A 24,417-nucleotide genomic window follows, 5' to 3' on the forward strand; every position below is an offset into this window, starting at 1 on the left:
AATCACATGGCCCTGAATAGTAGTGTTTGTTTTTTTTAACAAAGCCTGCTTAGTTTCGTATAACACTACAACATTAATGTCTTGTTTTTAATGACTGTAAACATTTTAGTTTGCATTTTATATGCAGCACCTTTAAGCTTTAATTGGACATCTGATAGTCTGTGTACATAAGCACCTCCCAGATAATGTGGAAATTATAGGCTGAGAAGCAATGATGCTATTGTGCTGGTAGATGCAGACTTTAGCCTGTTTTGTCAGATTGTCTCCCAGGAGTGTCTGTGGTATTTCAGAAACCCTTTTCATATGAACTGTTAGAGAAATATGAAAATGATGAGGCAGGTGCCAAGGCAAATCTTTGACAGGCATTTTATCCCACCCAGATTATAAAGTTCACACCTTTTTTTTTTTATCTTAAATATTAAAATCTTAAACTGTGAGTCTGGTAAGGTTACATCTCTGACTTTTGAGATATGTTCCATTTATTATCATATGTTGTAAGTACTATCCATCATTCTGCTGCTGTAGATGCTTTGGTCTATACCATGTCTTACTTTTTAGGGATTCACTCTGCAGTTGGAGAACAACAAACGCTATTGATTTGTTTTCTGACAGATTCTTTGAGAACTTCTCCCCCTTTCCTTTTGCAGCTGCAGCACCTTCTGCTCTGTGGAAATGTGTATCATCAGAATGAACCGATTTTCCCTTTCTGACTCATTGTCACTACTTAATTTAACCACAGGAATCATCAATGTTCACCTAACTGCTGCATCAAAAGGCGATCTGAAGAGTTAGTTCATCCTGGGATTCAACCTTTTGGGATGGTATTTTATCAAAAGCATTTTGTTTCTGAAGTAGCCCTAGCCCAAGAAACATAATCTAGCACCCTTGCAGCAACTGTAGTATCTAAAGACATTAATTGATGCATTTTCATCACATCACTACCAGTGAGGTGCTATAAGTAGTACTGTGTTTGCTGTCCTGACTTCATGGATGAAGTCAATGATAGACAAAGTGTGTATAAGAATTTGCAACAGCCACACAGAAAATTAGTAGTTTTACAGATTCTTGTCTTGTAGTTCTAAGCGCATGAGAACATGGTGTGGCTAAAAAAAAGATATATTGATATGTCAGTATATAGTGCAAAGTCTATATATGGGTATGCTCTTGTACATGTTTTTGGCTCTAGTTATATTTTATGATGGTTACTGACAGTTGCCGTATGTTATGAGCAGCTAGGGAAATAGGGTCAATCCAGAAATATCTGGGCATATGTGGTCTTTTGAGGACATTGCAGCAGAGGTAGAAAGCAAATGTAATTCTGGATTAGCTTAGGCATTTCGTTATTGATAAAACTGTTTTGGCACAGATTCTGGTAAAAGTTCTACATAATCTAGTGCACATATACAGCGGCATGTTCTCTCCTGCTGTGCGAGAATGCTTTTCAGTACTTAGTTCTTCTCACAAAGATAGCAGCTTATGACAATGAAGATAAGCAAGAGAATAAAAATTGGAGTTAGAGTTTCAGGACTTAATCTACAACAGCTTTTTCATGATGGAGGAAAATGTGTTTTCTCTGGGCTATAGCAGAATCAAATGATTTAGCGTTTTGTTTGGAGTCCAAGAGACCAGCTGTATAAGTCAATTAAGGTAGTAACTAAATAAGGGTGGTATTTCTATAAAGGCTGGATTTAGCCTAGCTGTCCCAAAACTTCTCAGCAGAGAGTTTCCTTTGAAAGAGCCAGTAAGGGGAGCCTAGGGAAATTAACCTCATTAGGCTAAAGTTTGCCTTTGGACCACTCAAAGTGCAACAACATTTTTGGACAGCACGTCTCCGCTATGGGCTTGAGGTCCTCAATAAAACAGAGGAGCCAAGAACATATCTGGGGATACATAATTCCAGAGCAGCCAGGAAAAGGAGTCTCAGCAACAGAGAAAACATGTAATAAAGCATTCAGGGAACTGAATGCTTACAGTCAGATCAATTTCATTGACACATGAAGTTGAAGATTTCAATTACACAATAGTGTACTGAGACCACCTTAGAAAATCTGAGTCTCTGTGCTCTTATAAAATGCCCTGCTTTACATTTAAGTGCTATTACTCACTAAGCAAGAATAAGGTGTTACCAAACAGTAAATGAGGCTTAAGATTACACACAGCAGTCTCCACCACTTATATAGAGAAGGAAGTATTAAAAAAAATAGAATCTGATGGTAAGTAGTCTGCCAAGTAGAACCTGCTCAATGGTTGAGTAATTACCAAAAAGGATGAATTCTTTTGCAACAGAGCTTGAAAGCAAATTTATAGCACGTGTAAAGCATGCACAGCAGCATATATGTCCCTCACATATACCAGAAGTGTTTACTCTGCACTCAGATAATTGTTACTTTCTCTAGATAAAAGAAGTCACAAGCTATAAACTAGGTTCCCTTAATATGATGAAATGAGGCTCTGGAACAAAAAGCAGCAGAAAGGAACATCTTAATAGTCGGTTACAGAAAACCTGAATACATATATTTCAAAACATGCTGTGTTAAATGTTAGGATTAAACCTCTCCAGTTTAGCAAGAATTAGACAAATATAAATAAAATAATAACACATCTGCGTGAAATTTTGAGATGTGACATCAGCCTGTGCAGCTGTCTATGTTTTTCTCAGCAGCTTCCATAGTGTACTTGATTTTTTGATTTTTAACTATGAAAGCAATCTAGTTGCATGTTACAGCAACTGGCTTTCCTTACGAACAGGAAACAGGCATAACAGCCCAGTTTTCACCATTACATCAGCACAATAGAAAATTGTTTTGTTAGGAGTTGGCAAGGTCAATGTCGCTGTTACCAGTGAAACACAGATTCCAGGTTCTTCTGTGACATGTTTTGTATCGCTCATAGGATTAGCTGGCCTCAGTGGAAGGCAGGATAGAAATATCTCATTCAGCAGGGAAGCGTCACAGCTGCTTTAAGCAATACCTTGTTACAATACCTTTGGTTCTATTTAGCAAAAACGCCTCCTTAAACTCCCCAGTTTAGCCAGTCTGACTCCAAGTTTACCTGATGTGACACTTAATTCTACTATTTCCTTGGAGTCGAACTGTTATAGGTACTCACCTGAGTTTTGATCTTATATAGATAAAGGAAAATAGAGCCCAAAGGCCCCAGCCTCATATATGTATACACAGAGATGGGGAACATAAACAATGCCAGCTGTGTCCAGCCTGACAGTGTGTTGCTGATTATTTATAGAGCTCTTGGAAGATATGCTGTATTCGTACAGGTGCGATATTTCAAATAAAAACATCACTGCCTTGCAGCTAAGTTATACCTATTTCAGAAGACTAGCATAAAATCAGACATTCCCAAAGAATACACCGAAGCTGCCAACTACATTGAATGTGATTTCGTGCTCAAATACTCAAAATGCTACTAATGTAATCACTGATGAGCGCTCTCCGAAAATGCCAGAATTCAGATTAAAAATCCAGTATCTGGTTTTATTTGCATTATCCAACTGCCTTTGGTCATACAACAGTTCTTCAGCTTTGTACATATTCATAAAGATGTGTTCATGCTCTTTGCTTGCCACTGTGTTGTTACTACAGTACTTCAGTACAGCAGTTACAGACTCAGGCTGCAGTCCTGAAGTGGGGAAGCATTCATAGAATAAGTCATCATTAGATTTTTTTTTTTTTTAAAAATGTACTCTTTTCTCAATCCCTTGTGTCAGTGTCAATGCCTGACAAAATCTCTGTGCCTTGTTTCATATCAGTTCTGTGTTTTTTAGTGTCTTTTGCAAACTTTTTGCACTTCTTCACCCTTTCACACCTTGTGCTGCAGCATCTGCAGTAAGCCTATGGTAACCCAAGTGTTTTTACCCATTCAGAAGAATGCAAATATCGCACCTAACGTTTCACTTGTGCAGCCTAATTATCTCTGCACCCTCACACAGCACATTCTTAGGATATAATTTCCAAGTTCAGGGAAAGAAGCATATTTTGTGTATTTAGTGCATAATTTCCACGTATTCATACAGTAACAGAACTGGTACCTTCCAGAGGCAAGTGGGCACAACTATGCATTGAAACATATGGCTATAGTAGATGTTATCTTCCAGACTACACCTGCTCCAGTTATTCAAAGGAAACATACTTGTGTGCTTACTAACATAGAAAAATAGTTCTTTCACTCAAAATGGATAGAGGCATTTTTGCTTAATTAAAACCAATCACTTTCACGTGGGATGGCAGCATGGAACAATATCAGGATCTCAGTGGTGAAAGTTCAAAAAAGTTATTGGTTCTTGGAAAAAAGGCACTAAAAGGGAACAGTTGTTCAGTTTTGCCTCTGGACTGTTACTTTTGTTCTTATCAATAGTATTCATACATTTCTGACAACTAACAAATTAATTTAAGAGTTAGAAAGTACAGAGATGAGACTGAAAGGAGTATTGTGAAGTATTTAAAGAGTATTTGTTAAGAACTTTACGATTCTTGGAATAATATACTGTAGAATGCAAGGCACTTTTATTTCAATAAGATACTTTCATTACTGTGAGAATGTTTGTTTTTTCTTTTGCCCTCAGCCTTAGTGGTTTAACTTTATAGCAAAATGCTTATATAAAAGTCCAAAAAAAGATCTTAATTCTGAAACTGTAAGTGAGAAAACATTTCAACTTGGACCTGAGCCGTTCAATCTACATAACTGTCAACGATTGTTATTCTGGTGATTTGAAATCAACTCTTCATGCTTCACAGGTGACAAGAAATTTTGCTTAATTTGCAAAATGTGCATGCATAGGTTATGAGTTTGAATTTCAGAAGGATGATCAAAATAATGTAGAAAAGCTCCATTCATGCATTAATTCTTTCAATGTAGTTATTCATGTGTACTATAAAGTTACAGTATAAATCTTACTTTGTACAGAATATTTATTTAGACAGTTGTGTTTTAACATCTGAGACAAAAAGCCTTCCAGAATTCTGCTGCAGAAAACAGCTCACTGTGTTCTCGTCTCATGGGAAATGCAAGTAGTATATTTAGTGAGATGAGTATCAGTAGGTACTGATCTTAAAATAGTACTTATACTTTTTAGATGAGTTTTGTACGCAACAGGATTCATATGATCATCAAGTCCCAACGCGAGGTGGTGGGGAAAGGAACGGTTCCAGAATTTTCATGCTTTGGGGTAGTCAGCTGTCTGTCTGTATGGGTTCTGGGGTTTAAATGAGTAGAGAGTTTGTGCACACCTATTTATGAAGGAGAATGAAAGACTGCTGTTAAACTGGCCGAGCGTTTTCACTCCCCGCTATGAATTATCTTGAGTCCGTCTGTGGAGAGAAGTAGTGTAAGAATACCCTTAGACTGAAGTAATAAACCCCTACTTGTCATACTTAAAACTTGCATCTGATTTCAATAACTATTTAATATATTGACACAGATCTTTAAATTGTTTTTATTTTATGTCAAGAGTTCAACAGGCAAATGTGCAAAGTCAGGTGCCATTTAAAGTAAGGAGAGTAGCTGTCTATCAGAAACGTAACCATTTCTAGTTCTGCTGTATATGGGATGACAAATGATAGAAAAGGTGGAGTGTACTCCAAGCTACAGAGTAAAAAGGGGGCCCTTCCTCAGCTGGCAGAAATGAATTTAGTGATGAGGTTGATTTGTACCAGCTGTGGATCTGGCCCACCGTTAGAGAAGAGTGGGATGAAGACAACCACCCATTTGCAGCCTGGTCTTGCTGAAGTCAAGATTTTGGAGTTATATGGGAGCTGAAGGTATGTGTTACAGAATTGTTTTGCAAAACACAGGGATATCTTACTTATGTTATGAAAATGCTACGTATTGCTTTTTGGCTTGTTGGCTTTCACTATCAGCTTTCTAGTCTGAGCGTAGTTTGGTCCTGAGCGGGTTTTTGTTAAGCCTGTAGCCTCAGTGGTGATGTTTAGCTGGTGAATTCTTGCAGTCCGGTCTGGAGATGTTACTGCTGAACTGCACTGGGAAACAGGTTAAATAATCTGAGAAGGAGCAAACCTTAATATGTGTCCCCTTGCAGGGGCAGGGAGAAGATAACAGTGAGATGGGAACAGGTTGCCCAAGTAGTTTTCCCTGAGGAAATAATAACATGGTGGACTTTGGCCTTGAGTTGATGACTTAAATTAGCATGGGAAGACAAAGCTAAAATAACATTACTATTTTTTTCATTGCTGTTCTTTAATCCTTTTCTCTGTGTTGTTCAAACTTCTGCGGTTAAAGCTTACCTCGTGGACTGTTTTGGAGTTTCCCCCCCCGCTTTTTTTTTTTTTTTTCTTTTTACTGCAGTCTTACATTGGTTACAGGGTCCTAGGTATGGTGAGGCTGACAGTTTAACACAGTACATGGCATATCTCTAGTTTGGCAGTCTAGAGTCAAAGCTTTTCTTGCTACTGAGTCCAGAATATCAAAGTGAGTAAACTCATTTGTCTTCCAAAGCTTTCCCCACTGGGCTTTAGGAAAGTGGTATCTAACCGAGTTTGAGTCTTGTTGATCTCATTGAAGTGAGTAAGGTTGCTGAAAAGCAAAAGAACCCTTGTGATTACAAGGGATTGAAGTGTGCTTGATGATTTTAATGTCTGAAAGGTAAAATTGTGGCCCTGTCACCTGAATAAGCTACATAGAGTTCAGTGAAGAGCAAAGTTGTATCTTGCCATTAACCGTAAAATGGGTAAATCATAAATGTATTTAACTTATTAAGAACTGCCTGATGTAATGTATTCCTGATTATTTTAACATGCTGTATAAATGCAATTAATAGTTTTGCTAGAAGTTCTTAAATGATAATGCATGGTGTATTAGGTTGCTAATATTCTGAAGCTATGGGAACAGCAAACCTTACTGTACTGGGAAATCCTCCATTATCCTTCCTACAAAAACATTCTTAAAAGAAGTTCAAGGAGGTAGTTTCACAAAGCTGCTGTTTCCTCAGGTTTATCATTTTCCAGCTAACTGAGGCATGTGGGCAGGTAATTGGTTTGGGCACAAAGTTTCTACATAAAGGTGACTAAGGATCTCTTTAGCAATTACCTCTAACAGCAATTTGGGATTGCCTGCTGGTATTTTGTATGTTGGATTTTTTGGTTTTGTTTTTAATGTCACAGCTGCTGTCTCAAAAACCATCCTAGCATCTCTCTAAATGGTCATCAGAGTCTTGTGAAGCATGAGATTGCCCTTTGTACTTCTGAGGGCACTTGCTCAGTGACTCAACCTTCAGCCTTAGGAACCACACTTTTTCCTTCTGATGATACCGCGTCCACTTCAGTCTTGCATTTGGAATCACCGCTGTTCTGTGGTGTGTGTGGTACAGTTACCACCTGGCTTGCTGGCTTTTTTTGGGGCTATAGTGGTCTTTTTGCATACAATGTGATGTTTTTCCAGTGCATGTGTTTAGCATGGGCACTGAAGTTCAAAATTACAGTCCTGAAATCGCGTTTCTTACCAGCTTGTGAAGCAAATAACAGTATGCCTACAAGGCACAGTGCCCTTTAATTCTGACATATCTTTAATGCTTCAGAACCATATTCCTGGCTATCTGTATGCTTCTAATAGATTTAATGTATCAACATTCTCTGTTAAGTATTCACATATATGAAAAGTCTCTATTGGAACTAAGTATTTGGTCTTCTTGCTCTATGGGATTAGCTCATCTGTGGGAGCCTAGGTTCCTTGGCTTAAAGTAAATAAAAAAATTAGACTTACTGTTCATAACCCAGGCAAATATCACTAGCCTATCTACCAGTTTGCCCCTTTTACTTGTGGCAATAAGGGCTGTTTACATGTTCTGCATCATGGTGGTTACTTTAAGGTCACTTTTGAATGCTACTTTGTCTTTTGATCCCATTAGTAATGTAATTAACTCTCTTGAAGAGCTTCATTTGATTGGGGGAGGGAATCTCCTTCCAGTGATGACAATTGTCAGCAGCGTTTACCTTGTTTTACATTTGAAAGCACACCCATTGAAAACAGTCTGTGAAAAACCTCTATGCAAATAATGTGTTTAAAGCTGAGGCAGATCTCTTGGCTCTGGCAAACAAAATCTGCGAAGCTGCACATCAAACATCAAGGCCCAGATCTCTGCTGTAACATGAATATAACGACGTTTTTATGTTAGTTTTGTGAAATCTTAGACTGAAGAGACCATATCTTTCTGAAGCAGATAGCATCACTGAGCTAATTCAAAAGGGAAACCGAGAGCTGTGAAGATATGGCTGTTGTGGAGGTAGATAAGGACAGAAAGAGTTTGAGGACATACCTGAGACTTGGCTTGATGAGGAAAATGCAGCAATGAAAGTTGCTAGGTGATTGTGGCTTTTAACGCACTTAGAGAGAAAGAGGCTAGCCTATCCTGATATGCTACCTGTGCTATGGCTAGGGTGAAAGTGTGTGAAATAGTACTCAATATCCTTGAAAATGCTTTAAGAAATGCAACGCAGTTCAACTATAACAACGCTGGTTTTAATTGTCACTTTACCTATGAGCAGGGTTCACAGTTAAATTCTATCTGTAGTTGCTGCAGAAGGAATTAAGATAATGTAGGCAGCACTTTTCAAGATAATATGATCTTCTGTCGCTGCAGACTACTTTCACAAGACTTGATTTTGCTTTCCTTAGTACTGAATGCTAAGTGAATTCTTTGGGTATTAAAGGCCCTTTCTGATAAACTGTGATGAAGGGCAAGATCCCTGGTCCTTAGTGCTCCCCTTGCACTGTCTGGTTGATATGAAGAGTGGAAATTAAGGATTAGGGTAGGCACGTAGGCACAGAGGATTGTGCTTCATCTAGTGCTTTCAGTCGTTCTGGCTAAGATTGATATGTACAAGACATAGGTCTGGGGCACACAGTCGAGGAGCTGGTACCTGCTGGGAGCTCCTTCGAGTGGCCTGAGCAAGGAGCTGGATGTAAGCTATTGCATCCTGTGAGCATGAGCGGTGTGTTCTTGCAGCTGTAACAGAGGAGTTATTTTCAGTGAAATTGGAATAGGCAATACGTGCAGTAGTCCTTGAAGAGTTAAGTTTTAGCTGTGATAAAGACAAATTACTTGTTTCCTTATGACTGGATTATAACAATAAGATTGTAGTGGCGAGCTCAAAACAGCTTCAGCGAGGCTATAGGTCTTCTTCCTCAACACATCTCCATTTACTGCAGTTCACTATTTCCTCTGTGATTCAATTTGACTTTAAGTGAAACTACAATGCTGGCAAATGCTGGAGAACTGTGGAAGTTGGACTCCCTGCTCTTTAGTGTTATTGCAGAAAGTCAACCGCTGGAACATGAGCTCACCACGCTACAAATTTTTCAGTTTTTCTTTTGTCTTTTCCAGACGGCTGAGTAATTGCCCATTCTCTTAGGTATAGAGCCTTGTGAATGATTGTCTTGTACTTGCCTGACAGATGCTAAACCTGCTATAAATTAAGTTGTCTACTTGTTTTACCAGGCAAGTGGGGCTGCATTAGTTAATAGTTGAGCTAACGGAGAAATAGAAGGAGGAATGTGAAACGTTCACTGGAACACGAACCAAAAATTTGGTCCTGGGAGCCTTCAGGGATTGGGTTGGGTTTGGTTTTATTTTGTTTGCCTCTGATGATTTTGTGTGGAAGTTGATGCAGCTCAAGTGGTAAAGTCATCCCAGATTTCTCTCCATCATTGCTTACTAGATGGGAAGCCAAAGAATCAGCATGAAGGAGTTGCCTTTTTGCAGGTTCCAATGCTATCCTTTGCTAAATCAAGGCAGATTGTAGTGCAGAGCTATCGGCTAAGCTTGGGGAAACTGGCGCAATATACTGTTCTCTGTATATATGGCCACCTCTGGCAGGTGTTTTCTTGCATGCATGAACCTGTCTACGTGGCTTTAATAAGATCGTTGAACAGCCATGGTATTTCCCAATGAGAGCAGAGGCTGGATGCATCTGGATTGGTGGTCTTCAACTTGCTTTTGAACATCTTCTTCAAGTTGCAATACTAAAACCACTGACTAAATACTGTGAAACTTTCTTTTACATGAATATTATTAAATTGAGGATTTGAATATTCAATGTTTAATCATGCCTATAATGTCCTGTTTGTCTAGAAAACAGTTGCATTCTGCAGAAGGCATTGATTAAACTTCATCGTGAAACTATTTCTGTATGTTTGCTGTTTCCTCGGCTATGCTTTTTACCAAGCGCGTCATTATCCCTTCCACAACAGAACCTTCTGGAAAGGAGCAAAAGCTTCAGGGGGGAAAGGGGGGGGAGCTTTTGTCATTTTAAATTTCTCACAGATTGCTCAGGGTAGCAAAACAATGAATGTTTCATTATTACCACAATAGATTAAAACATCTGCAATAAATAATGCTGATGGCTATTTGTGATGGCATGAAGTATTGTTTTTGTTCTCTTTTATAAAATTACAGCTCATTAACTGTCATAAAGCAAAGATACCATAAATAAAACAACTAGTAGTGTTTCATTTCCCAGAAATGTGAAAGCCTGCTGGTTGGGAACTTTGAAAAGTTTGTTTTCACAGCTGGAACAGTCAAGTATCGGAATATGTTGGGGTTTGTCACTTTTGTGGCCAGAGAAATTATGACAATTCAAACAATTTTGTTTGTCCTCTTCACAAAGCTAATATTGCTCTTATATTACTTCTAATTGTGAAGTGCTTTTTATTTAGGCCACAAGACACCTGTATTGATCAGCAAGTGTATATATATATTTAAGTACAGCAGTGATTATAGAAGGGTTGTTATTTCCAAAAAATAATCAGAAAACTTAGCCTGACTTCCACTGTGCTACTAACCACGGAGTAGTTGCCCAAATATCCCCACATTGAACCCAATAACTCGTATTTATAGTGGTGTTTCAAGAAAAGGCCTAATCTTAACTGCAAGTTGTTTATAATAATCCAATTGGTCCTTCATCAGAGATCACCTCATCTCACCTGAGATCGTAGCAGTTTTATGTGCTCTCAGTTTTCAAGCTGTGAGCATAGACTTGCAGTGGCTCACTTACCTCACAGATGTGCAATGATATAACTTCGGATTTGTTTCCAATTTATTTGCCATAGACAGGCTTCCACGGGAAAAAAAGTTCATTTGAAAAGTAAAATAATTAGAAACATACCTCGTTGTCTCAAGTTCTGAATGATAGTTCAAGTTTCCAGCCCCAGATTTTCTCCTGCGTGGCTCGGTATTTGTGACAGATTTAATCATGTGGTAGTTAGAGGATAGCTAGGAATTTTTTCACTGGCCGGGACATGAGCTGGGTGCGTGCTGGAGCTGCGGACTGCACACATGCTGTGTCTTCTTGTGGGACGCTTGAGCCCACAGCTGTAGACTGCACAATAGGAAATCCTCCTCTGGATTTAACATTTCTCAACATAAAGGCTAAATTTGTATTTTGGCTATAGCCATCTGTATTTTGAAACAACGGAGTGATGTACAGCACTCTTTGTTCCTGAGCAATTTAGGATTAGATTAAAAAAACTTGTCTGGCAGTCTGAACCAAAGTGCTCAATTGCCTGCACAGTATAATCTTCCAGTTCAAGGTCCAGCAGACATCAGGTGACAGGTTTTTGGGGGTTGTGGGTTTTGGTTTGGTTTTTTGTTTTGGTTTTGGTTTGTGTGGTTTGGGGGTTTTTTGTTTGGGGTGGTTTTTTTTTTTTTGGGGGGGGGGAGGGGGTGCTTTTTTTAATGCATGAAAGAAGACGCTTCTGTGACCACAAGCAGTTGCATTGTAGAATTGTCTCCCGAAGGAGAGTGTGGAGGCTGGAAACTAGCAGGAACCCAAACAAGTTCTGAAAAAATATCTTTAGAACTGCGCAGGAGGAGGGAAAAAAAACGAAACAAAAACCTTAGCACATGTAATAAAAAATACCTCTGGCTTAGTAAGTGCCTGTAGAGCATATCACCACATACAGGATACTGATAATTCAGGGGAAGTATCAGTTCTGTGTTTAAGTGCAAACACCTTCTGGGACACCTGTCTGAAAGAGGATACTTGGCTCTGTGAGCTGATTTACCATCTACTCAATGGTCAATCCTCTTTATAATATTTACTCTTCTTTTTTGAAACCATGCCAATATAGAAAGATTTCTAAATTAATTTGGAGTTAAGTCCATCTTACTGCTAAGATGCTCAGGTGGGATTGGGAAATTATAGGTATCGTTTTTTTGACAAATAATAAGCCCAAGGTGCCTTTAAAGGGTGAGGAAGCCTATTGGATAGATGCAGGCTGTCTGCACTTGCTTCTGCTAATGATGGTGATAATCCCTTGCAGTTTCACTTCAGGATGTGCTGCAGGAATATTGACCCCATTTTCCCTCTTCTAGGGCACTGCTCTGATTTCTGGAAGCGTGGGAAACCTTCTCTTGTGCTCTTTTAAAAGTGAGGTGAAGTTCTAGCTTTGCTGCCATCCAAGGCAGAACTGAGCACTCAAGTTAATATCCGTGAAATTAACCTTGCTAGGGTTTTGGTTTGACTTTTGGATAAATTAGTAGTATGGCATATCCTTTCTATGCCATGTTTTTAAAAAGGCATTTCTGGATGAGGAGTTCAATACAGATTTCAGAAAGAAAAGATTATAATACGCTTTGAAGTAAGTGATTTGACTAGATATTTCACCTTTAAATTGTAAAGCAGAAGGGCTCGGATAACAGGTGGGGGTCTATATTCTCAGCAGCATACAGCTATGTTTCAGAAAAACCCCGTTTATTATATGAAAAGGAATGATACATGTGGGGATCATAAAGGAGGGTGTCATTTGTTTTGGGTTTGTTTGTTGTTGGTTTTTTTTTCCCTCCTTTCTCCTCTGTGATAATTAACTTGACATCTTTCAGTCTTAGGCACAAATTCTGGCTGGGCTGACCACATACACTAGCCATACGTCTACCGTGTCTTTGTGCATGTTTATAATATACAAAAAAAATCTGCGTGTTGAAAATATCAGCTGCCCCAAGTGAGTGTGCATACGTCAATGCTGTGCAACACAGCTTTAGGCAGCGGTAGTAGCCAGAGCCCTGGAAGCAGTGTGGTCCCACTGCAACTGGTCTAAGCAGGGACCTCTTGGCTGCTTCTGGGTCTCCAGCTATTTGTTCAGAACTAGCTAAGATATTTCTGTACACAGATCAATAAGATATGGTGCAGTGCAGATGTTCTTTGCTGTATGAAACTTGGCAAGACCGTGTGGGGTAGATTTCAGTGGTCTGAAACTTTTTGAACAAAAAGAGCATCTCTCTTACTTCAGCAGTATGAGGCTTGTTAGGAATCTCTGATTTCACACATAGAAACTGTATACAGTTTCATATCCATACTTACTTAAGCGTGGGAGCTGTGGTCCGTAAAAGCTTAATATCACTGATGAACAGCTCTATATTGCATGAACCTATTCACTGATTTGTAAACTTAAAGACTCTTTTGCCCTTTGTTCCAGAAAGGCTCTGAAATATGGAAGGAAAGTGTCTCCAAGCAATTTATCCTTAATAAAGGGCTTGTCACCGCAGTGCAGAACACGTGGATCTAAGGAGAATTTGTGTATGTCTGTGCTGGTGTGATACACAACAATCCCAATGGACTGTAACTTAATTTACACCCTGAAATGTGCTAGACAACCTGCCCAAATCTGGGAGATCCTGGCACTGAGCCCTCTGTCTGTAGCTTGTCTCAACTATTCCAGAGTTATTTTATCCTCTGCTATCGAAACAGATAGGAAGGGAGTAATCTCTAAAGGAACACTTGTTCCTACCAAGCAGTCTAAATGACATCTGTGAGCACGACATGCAGACACAGCAGTTCCTGTTTGCTGCAGAATCTGAGCACTCACAACTAATTGCAGCTGAGGTTGGCTGAGGACATTCAAAACAGAAAAAGTATTTTACATCTTAAAGCTATTAGATTGTTTTTATTCATGCGGCATCCCTGAAAAACATTGCTTGTGTGACACTTGGAAGAAACCTGCAGAGAATGGGATGCAAGAATGTGTGTGTGTACACACGTTTTTATACACATATATATGTGTGTGTATATACGTATACACACACATACATAATGTAGTTACAATATGGCATAGCAGAGGTAAGATGCCTAAAGACATAGGGCTGAGAAGCTGGTATTACCTAGCTATAAATGACCATTCCTGAGGCTCCAGCTTACACCTTAATAATCCTGGGATGCCCTTATTGCTGAGGATAACAGACCAACTCTGTGTTGTGGATTTTGGGGTTTCTTGGGTGGGGAAGTGTTAAGTCTCTTGTGATGATCCCATGTCTGGAACGATCAGCCGTATATGATGTGTAAAGGGTACTACTGATGGTAATAGTTCTAATTACGATCTACTAAAAAATGCAGAGTAATGAACAAAGCACTCTGAAATGCCAGGAATAAAGAATTTTCTCAGTGACCTACAGATGGCAGACCAATATAACAGATGAGCAATATGCTTGAAGCGTATTTCTTTGAATATCAGAAACATAGTACACCCTATTTATGAAGGTTTTTGTGGAGAAAGAAGTTTTAACTGGGTCATTGTAAAAGTTAAGCACTTTTGCAGTTTCTTGTTTTACTTCAGAATATGTTCAGGATCTTTTGCTTTGTGCTATAAATTGTGTTCAAAACTAAATCCAAATGTTCTGAGCTGGAAATGTTGTAAGTATTGTTGGACCTATCTAAAGATGCTGATAACTAGACCTAAATTCTCAAAGATAAGCATGTACAGGAGCATGCATAGATTTGCTTGTATGTAGTTTATGCCTTCAAATTACTCCATTTTTTAAATAAGAATGCTGCACTTGTTTCCACTGACATCCTACTTACGTTTTGTGTAAATCTAGATTAGATTGGTTTTTTCCTGTGGAAGACACCCATAGACGAAATTTACAGTTGACTTTTTTGATCATTTAATAAAAAGCAAAAATTCTTAAAGAAGCATTTGGTCTGGAGGGAAGGAAAAATTGCAGATACAATAAAGTTTTTGTTTTCTCTTCCTCTTGGGTACTGAACTTCAGTGGACAATTTGATACTCTTCTGCATCTTTAGCTCATAAAAGCTGTAATTCCAGAAGCACAAAAAAAAGCAAGCCTTTTGCTTCACTTGGAGAAAAAGAAATTATTGGGGGGATGGGGTGGAATTAAGAAAATGTAGGTTTTACCAGCCTTGTTGTTCAGTGAATATCTAACAGAAAAGACATCTTAAACTCCATACCCTTTCAAGTGTTTTGTATTTATTATACAACATCATTTAAAAGGGGTTGGAAGAGGAAAGGTGTCGTAGAGCATACCTTTTCTATAGTTTTTTTAATGGCTAGATGGCTAGAAAGGCAAACTTACTGTAATTCAGTGTTTTAGCCTCTTTTTTTTTTTTTTCTTAATGACTGTAGATTGAAATAGGCATATTTAAAGTATTGCGAAGGATGGAAGTGATTACAACCTGCCACGGAAGGCACTACTCAGGAAATTGAAGAACAGGGACTTAAAAGTAGTCCCCAAACAACGGGCTTAACAGGATCTCTCACAAAATGCTTTGACAACTTTCTTTTTTAACTAGAAAATACTCAGTTTCAGGCAAGTGACTGGAAAATATTTTGCTATATTCTTGAACTGTTTTCTATTACGGAAATCAAACAAACTGTCATGCGGGATTATTCTTCAAGCAAGGAGAAAGAATGCTGGTTGAGGCCGCACGCAGGTCTGTGGTCTGTGCTCTGCCGTACTGCCGCAGCTAAGCCTGTCCTAACTCTCTCCTAATCCAAAAGTGTTATTCTGGCTGTTAAAAACCTAGTGGAGCAAAAACTCCTAAACGTAATTCTTTTGGGCAATATATATTGAATACACAAAGTGGCAGGAGAATTTTATATGGTTTTTCTGAGCTGCTCTTGTGCTGAGAAACCATGACAGAGGAGAGTCATGGTCTGTTCTGGCTGGTCTGCATTATCTGTCATGCATATGTTGGAGTGGGAAAAGAATGAATTTCCCAGTGTATTAAGTTCAAACATGACAGGAAAGTGTCTGGTTACTTAATATCTGCTACAAAGATGAAACGTGGAAGAAGCTGCAAAGGTGGCCCCTTAACTTTGCTATATGTGAATGTAGGAGCCTTGCTATCTCTGTCATAAGGTAGATGTTATTTGAAGAAAACTGCCTTGGAGAGCTGCCTGTATCAGAAGTCCAAATAAGAATGCTGAGGGAGGGAGGGGAGAATAATGATGTACCCTGATATTAGGCATGGAGCGTCAACTGGGCACGTGCCTGGCTGGTGGTTAGATTGCTTTTCGCTTTTTTTTTTTTTTTTTTTTAAACTGGGAATTATATGCAATTGGAGCAAAAGGGGGGAGATAATCTTGCTTTGAAAATGGCTTCTGTCATGATACTAAGCTTTACTGTCTCCTGAGGTTTCTCAAACACCAAGAAGCAAATGAGACTAAGTAATTAAATGTGAAAACTGATCAAGTAAGTTCTGTGAATCTTTACTGGCTCATGGGAAGGGGCTTCTGAATCAATGCTAAGGTGGTGAACTGGCATCATACAAAACGAACAGCCTACTGAAAAAGTATGATTTAATTAGTCTACGGTCTGGGACTTCTGGCCTCAGAACCAGGAGTTCAGGTGACTAAAATGTGACTTGTATTTTCTCACGCTGTTTCTCACACTTTTAACAGAGATGGAGGTTCTGACCCATTTTCTTTCTTCTTCAGAGTGCAGAAACTCTGCTTTCTCTCCCATGTACCAGCATATAATATTCTTGTAGCAACAACTGTATAGTCACAGTTACTTTGAAAGGTAATACTTACAGTGTGCTTTCCCTATAATATGACCTAGCAGTTACGAAACGGGAAGTTAGTGAAGATTATAGGAACAGCTGTCTGCTTTATGCCACTCCCACACATTCCCTGAGCCAAACTTTGAGGACCTGACAAAGCAAGGCGTATTACAGCCATACCTTTTCTTTTTAAGGATCCATGTCTACATAAAGAAGTCAAAATAGATTCAGCAGTAGCGAATCATACTTCTTTATAGTTTACTTTGACTAGATTACCATGACTCCGGCATCCCCAGTTTGCAAGCAAAAATATGTGCTGCTGCTTTTCCCAAGCTGTTCTGGGGAGACATCTCCCTGAGCATCTATACAGGGAGAAAGAGAAATTGAACCAGGATCAGTTCTGTTATTTCTCTCCAAAATATTCATTTACTTAGAGCGTAGGGGAAGTGTAAACGAGTTTTTTGTTGTTCGTCTGTCTTTGATTTTTTTATAATAGTAAGTATAAGCTCTGAGCCTGCAGTTTACTATGTGCATATGGAGAGCTGCACCTGCACGGAGCCATGCTGACTTCAGTGAGGCACCATGTAGGCACAGCAATCTGCCCACCCGTAAGTTGTAAATCTCAGGATGAGGAGTTTAACTTGTTTATTTAGTGTTCTTGAAGGAGTAAGGCATTGGAAAGTGCCTGTAGGGTGTCAGCAGGTGCCATATGCATTTTCCCACACAATCTTGCCAATGCACAGCATTCCTGACCTGTAACTACCCTCCTTGTGCATATGGTGTTCAAGGTGATGACCCTGTGGGACTGTGCTGCTTGCATTGAGGTAAGGGCAAAACAAATCTTGCTGTGCTAACTCCGGTTTCTAATCGGTATTATACTGCTAAAAGGCAAATGAATGGAATGCAACTTCCAAACTTCATTCTGTTTGAAATGAAATGCATTGATTTTTTGTTGTTTTTTTTCTTTTTGTTCTTACTGCAGTTCAGTTTTTGCCTGGATGTGAGGTTCTAGGGACAAGTTGTTCTTTACATCAAGATAACAAGTAAAGACACTGATCTGTAAGGGGAAAGCAGCACTGCTAATGCAACTTTCAAGAAAACACAAAAAACTGCATCCACCTGTTCTAACCTGGCTATGCAAACTCATATGCGTTTTATCCCTGTTATCTAAGAGTCACAAGTCTGGTTTGCTTGGGTACCACCATCAAAGGAGACTGTACCCAAACAGCAGCTGCCTGCGCCGGGCCTCACACATGCAGAAGAAGAGTCATGCCTTCTGCCGCACCTCTCTGCTCTCAAGTATCAAACTTGTATCAAAAAGTTTGTGATACTCTTTGTTGCATGCAGCTTACCCTCATTCTGCCTTCAGCTACCGTCATTCTGTCTTGACTGATGCAATTAGTTCTACTTCAGAATAATTCTTTTTTTTTTTTTTTAGTGTAGAGGTATTAAAACAACAATGTGCAATGTAACATGGGGCCAAATTCATTGTTGGAAACTGTTTTGTGTAACTGAGTTTCACTACGTTTTCAGGTTTGTCTAGGGTTTGTCTCAGATTTGTTTCATTATTTAATCAGGACTAAAAAATGTTCTCTGTTAATAATCAAGGGTATCAAAGAGGGCTGTATCAAGTTTCTGTGTTTTGAGAAGACTGCAAATAATTATCAGTAGGCAGGTAATTAAATACATAGTCTTTTGTGTCTTTTTCAACTGAAATGTCAGAAGTAGAGTGTGTTTATCTGAAGATGTGAAGTAGATAAAAGTATCAGTAGTGTATATTAAATAGACTTTTGGTATGCAGAGGCATACTTCTTGTCATGAAAGAGTTAACATCTGTGGGGAAGCCTGTGTTGGCTTCTCTAGGCCAGCCACTGAGATTGACCAAAATGCTTTCAAACCCTAATAGGTCAAGTTTTATTCAAACATAAACTAGACCATTTAACTGCTTAAATAACACAAAACTCAAATGTTCTAGGTAAGACAGAATAACAATAGAAAGGGTTTAACCACGACTGCCTCCCTTCTTGCTGTGTCCATGCAGCATGTGTCTGGTCTTGGTCTTGGCCCCGCAGTAAGCCGCCCGTGCTCTCCCTTCTGGTCCCGCGCGAGGATGGGCACGCTGCTGCCCGCTTCTCTCGGCAGTCATTCAGCCGCTTCGTGCAGCTGCAAGCTGCAGTCTGTATTTTTGTCTTCGATAGTCACTTTCTGTAATAACTTTTAGGCACTAAATTCTACTGCATTGTCCTTACAGAGAAATTAAAAGAAACTCTGACAAGGCTTTGGTGCTGTAATTTCGAAGAACAGCATGTGCATGACTACAGTTGAGCAACTCCTGTGATGCTTCCCAATTATCCTGTAATACGCTTGTGATTTAATTTCCATTAAATGTCGCTAGCAGATTAATCTCTCTTAAAATGCTGAAGAGGCAAACAAATTACTGCCTTATTATCAAGTAATTTTAGCATGGCTTGAGCAGAACCTAAAGCAAGCTGATCTTGTTCTAAATCAAGGATACAACCTGGTAGGCAGGTTTATGTGGAAGGGGCTGAGAACTTAAATATTTGTCTTTTCTATAACTGCGCATTGATCCTTGTCTGAATAAATAATCATCCTGGTATCTGATAGGAGAACAGAAGATCACACATCATGCGAAGGATTACCATGGCGTATGCAGTAAGCATTTCTGGTTTTTAAACAGGCTTTTTGGGAGACCTGTTTGATTTTTAGTTTTTCTCCAAAGCTGTTTTGGATACGCTCAATTACACCCGACTGCAAAGTTTTGGATGGCTGCAAAGTTTTACCATGTGCCCTTGAATGTCTAGATCAGTTTATTCCCACTCTTGAATGCCTGGATATCTTTTGTTCCACTGGTTTGTGTGCAGGGGTTTTTTTGGTTTTTGTTTGGGGTTGGGTTTTTTTGCTGTTGTTTTTGTTTTAGTCAGTACACTGAAGACTTTGTTAGAACAGTGGCGTCTGGGGGAACATAATGATAAACTGTCTTGCTATGTATTTTCCAAAGTGTATGAGTGAACTCCATTAAAACCAATGTGGCATCCTGAAGGAGCATTCCTGCTATATAACAACTGCCATAAAAGGGTGTTTTTCATAGGCATCTGTAGAACAAACTGTAATAATGTACAGTAATTTTCTTGTTTCTGTTTGTCTCTTGTTGGTTTCCATTGCTAGTGCTCTTATGTCTGTCTCAGTAATTCAATTCTACTTGAACTTCGTATGGTATTTTAAGGTAAATAAAACAGTTATGATCTTTGCCTAAGTAAAATTCCTTCCTTTTTCTTTTTACCATACTGTAAACTTCAGTTAATGCTGCTTAAGTTCCTTCATTACTTGTTTCAGACAAATAGTATAGATTATAATGTAGCATATGTTCAGATAGTATTTGCTTGGGCATGTCTCTCTTCTCAGGTAAGAGCTGGAAACAGCTGCAAATGCATAGAGTATTTTTCCTTTTCTGCTCTGCAGTTGCCCAGACTAGCGGTAGCTCTTTGGCAGTCTTTAAAGAGACACATTCAGGCAACTGAATTCTATGTTTGTTGTGACAAGTCACCTTAGAGTATCCTTCCTAGTTTCCAACTGCTGCTCCAAATTGTCATTGATGTCCCTGCCTCATATGTGCCAGTTACACATGGGATGTCTGCGATACCCTAGGGCAAATGAAATAGCCAGCTGGGGACTAGGAGGAATATCATAAGTCATACAAATGTCACCAAGTACCTGTGTTTAGGCAATTGCATGCAATAAAATTAGGCAAATCTTTGCATTATAGTCAAACAGTATTATGAGATATGTAATATTCAACTTTTTCCTTGATGTTATTCTTTCCAAGGGTAATGATGTTCTTATCAAAGAGTTGTTACTACAATGGTAAGCGTAATATCAGATGTTTCCTTTGTTTAAAATCAGTGCTCTGAGAAAGAGTGGAAAATCTGATCTGAAAAACTGCTGAACTCCATACCCCAAAAGAAATCAAGGCCTCTTTTATCATAAGGTCAAATCACATTCAGCAGTGGCAGACTTTGATACTTAAACCACTGAAGTTTTGTTCACAGTCACCTCGCTGCAGTTCAGTTAATAACATTTATAGCCTAATTTCTGTACCAGATGGAGGTAGTCTGTATACACATTAGAAAAGATGGTAAAATGCAATCTGTGCTGCCATCATCCCTCACAGCAATACCTCCAACAGCAAACAGAGCTAGACTGGGATTTGGGAACTTGTGTCAGAGACCCCATCAGTCCGCGGTGGCTGGTGATGTACAACGTGAAAAAAGGATTTGGAGGAATGGCTCTGATGGTCTTCCATGTGGTGCTAGTAATGGGGATTTTTGTATGGCAGGACAGTAAATCATGTCATGTGTGATTGCATATTATGATACTGCTTTTCCATTCGAAGATTGTGTAATAAGGAAGATATTAATTATATCACAAAATAGGCTTTAATGTGCTTGAATTCCTTGTTCCTAGCACAGCAAGTGATACGCAAGACTACTGTAGTGTTTATTGCATACTGCTGCATTTTATATGCAAACTTTGGTAACTACTAGCAGAGACCTGAGGTGTCTCGACTTCCCCTCATACATCACCTTTGGCTTTAATCACTAACTCCAGACTTGCTTTTGTTTCTGGAGTAAAGTTAGGAGTTTGGTGTGTTCTTTACGACCCACAATGGTGTAGGTCCCACAGCTCACAACAGGAGACTGCACTGCTCGGCAGTTCAGGAGGTCATTTCACTTGAGGAAGTAAGTGCTCTTGTTTAATGGGCGCTAAGGGCAGGATTCATCTTTTTCAAAGCATTTGGAGAGAAGCATTCTGGGAGACAATTAGGGTTGTTTCTCTCTTCTGATTACGGAGGGAACCTAGGAGCACCATCTTCATAAGCTTTTGCAAGGAATTCTGATTCATGTCCACAAAAAAAAACCTTTTCAGCTTGAATCTCAAGTGAATTAGGCTTTTTTCACGTTTGATCTCAAAACATGTACGATGAGTGAAACACAATTTTTTCTGTACCTTGTCAGAATTCTTCAGGATTTTTTGCTTTAACTGATTGTATCCTGCACTTAGAGTTGAGAGGTCTTTGGTATAAGCCTCTGGGTTTAATGATATTTACTGAATAACTCCATGCCTAGTGCCTGGCCTTCTGCTTTGTAGACAGTGTGTTTGTGCCCATTATAAGAGTTCACTTTTTTCTTTTCTTCTCTCTGGAAAATAAAAGGACTCTAACAACTGCAGAAAGCAATGGGTTCTGCAATGCATTTTATTAATAATTGCCTACTACAACTGAGTTCAGATGAGGGAAGAGCTTAAAGCTAAGACTACTCTTGTGCTCTCTGTTAGAAACACATTCATGGTATTTTAAGTAACTTGGCTGCACCTACTAATTTTAAACAAAACAGCTGATTCCTGCCTGTATGTATCACATGTACAATTAGTTGTTCTTTGGTATAATCAATTTAGCCCTCATAGGGGCAAGTTTCTCAATTTGGAGTTACTTGCAAGCAATACCTATGTAAGGGATGCTTCTGTGAGGCTGTACACAAAGGCAATTTTTTTTATTACTTGTGTAATTTTAAGTCACACATTATTATGTTTCTTCATTTATTAATTTCTTGTCATAGAAATCTCTTAAAGAAACTAGGCAGAAAGTTAAAGCAATGCTGGACCGTACCTACTGAAGCCAAGTTTTCAAGCATAATAAGTATGCTTATAGCCAAGAAGAGATAGCTTAAGACAGCTTCTCATACTCCTCTTTGGAGATGATGAGGTATCAGGTCATTAAAATGTCTTGCTTTGCAGGGAAGGATCAGGAAAACTTCTTAGCTACAGGCTGATGCCAAATGACATAGAACGTGTCTGCAGAAAGTGGGCTGTAACTTGGCTTAAGAAAGTACAGGTAGCACAGAGCCCAGCTCATGGCTTGATGTGAAGATCTGTTATAGATCAGGCATTATGCAAAAAATCTTCCTTTCATTTAGCCTATGTGTGTGCAGTTGGTCAGAAGAGAAATGGTCCTGTCCTGTGAGGAAATGTTCCCAATGTCACTAGAAAAGGCTTATGAAGAGGGGTATGCTTTTTGGGACTATGACTGAGGCCAAAGGTTGGAAGAGACGCTTGGAGCATTCCAAGAATGAGTCCCCATTAAAAAAAAAAAAACAGGACATTGTTTTAGGTGTCTGGTGGTTTTGAGCACATTAACTGGTTAACGTGTTAGTTGGCCATAGTTGTTGTTCTTCAGGGAGAAAGATATGCAAGATGTAGCTCTCCCTTTATGTATTTAAGCAATTATCTATTGCTTCAGAGGAGATCATTTCAACTTCCCCCAATAACAGAGGAACCTCCAAGTTTAGGTGTCTTGTATAGCCAGACACTGAGAGCTCTCATCTTCTACAGACCCATTCCTCAAAGCATTTGTTTCCCTTTCTGTAGATCCTAGTACGTATTTGCCTGTGCAGTTTCTAATGTGTAGAAAAGTAGCAAAAATAACAGTGATCATAGTAAGCCCCTGTGTCTTGCCTTTCTTGTGCTTGTTCTGTGCTACCTTTCACATTCTCCCAAAATTTTGTGGAGACCAGTAATGAAGGGACTGGAGGCTGAATATTCCTCCTGCTTGCCAAATGTAGATATGCTCCATCCTTATCTCTGCTGGTCTTCTGCTGGTCATTGTCTTCCATCTGTGATGAAGGACATTTTAAACTTAAGAAAATGAGATTTAGAAACATTGACATTGGTTTTATTTTTCTGTATAGGAAATTGGAACTTGAAAATATATATAAAATAACTTTGTATGTCTGTAGGAAGGTGTTACTCCAGAATAAAGGTTGTGCTAAAACCTAAGGAATATATACGTACACGTCTCTGTGTGTGCGCTAAAGAAAACAGACAAAAAATTCTTGTAAAATGCCAAGTGATTACTTGATTCTTATCAGATATAACTTTTGAAGGCAAAACCATATTTTGGCTGAAAAAAATCTTCATTACAAAACTTTCCTTCTAATTTTTTGGAGGAGCAGAATAATTTTTTTAAAAATGCCCTAAGTCTTATCTTAATAAATAATAATAAAAAAAAAATCCAGATTTGAAACAGCATTAGAAATAGTATAGTAAGAACATCCAAAAATCATGCATTTGGAAAGAATGTAAATGAAGTTACAAGAACAAATTCTTTTTTTCTTTTTTTTTTTTCCTTTTATGAGTAAAACATCCAGAAGATGGATCCAGATGAGGAAAAATAATTTTTAAATAACTTCACTCTTGGGATTTAAAGACAACCCTAAATAATTGTGCACTGTTGTTTAGGTTACACTATCACTGACATTGGAAATACTACCTATAGTGCACATTTGTGGTTTGGTTTTCCCATGAAACAGATGTGAGGTACTTGTGAGAACAATCAAATGAAATTATTTCATTCCTGATTTTTAAAATTTTTTTTTAAGATGACTTAATGGTTGAAGACTTACTATAATTATTACTTACATATTTAGTTTACATTAAATCAGCCTCAGTATGGGGTCAGGACATTAGGAAAAAGAAAATTTTGAGGTTTGGATGTTAATATTGATTTTTTGTTTGTTTGTTTTGGAAGTACTTCAGCAGATAGAGATGGAATCTCTTGAATTCATTAGTGCAGGAAGAGTGGTGA

General features: G+C 38.7%; 1 protein-coding gene across 1 annotated transcript in view; it reads left to right on the plus strand.

Annotated features, from left to right (window-relative positions):
• ROBO1 (roundabout guidance receptor 1) overlaps nucleotides 1-24,417 on the plus strand; it is a 540,394-nt gene that overhangs the window by 12,710 nt on the left and 503,267 nt on the right. The gene's annotated exons all lie outside the window — the stretch shown is intronic.

Source organism: Calonectris borealis, chromosome 1 (genome assembly GCF_964195595.1).
Source record: "Calonectris borealis chromosome 1, bCalBor7.hap1.2, whole genome shotgun sequence".
NCBI classification, from domain to species: Eukaryota; Metazoa; Chordata; class Aves; order Procellariiformes; family Procellariidae; genus Calonectris; species Calonectris borealis.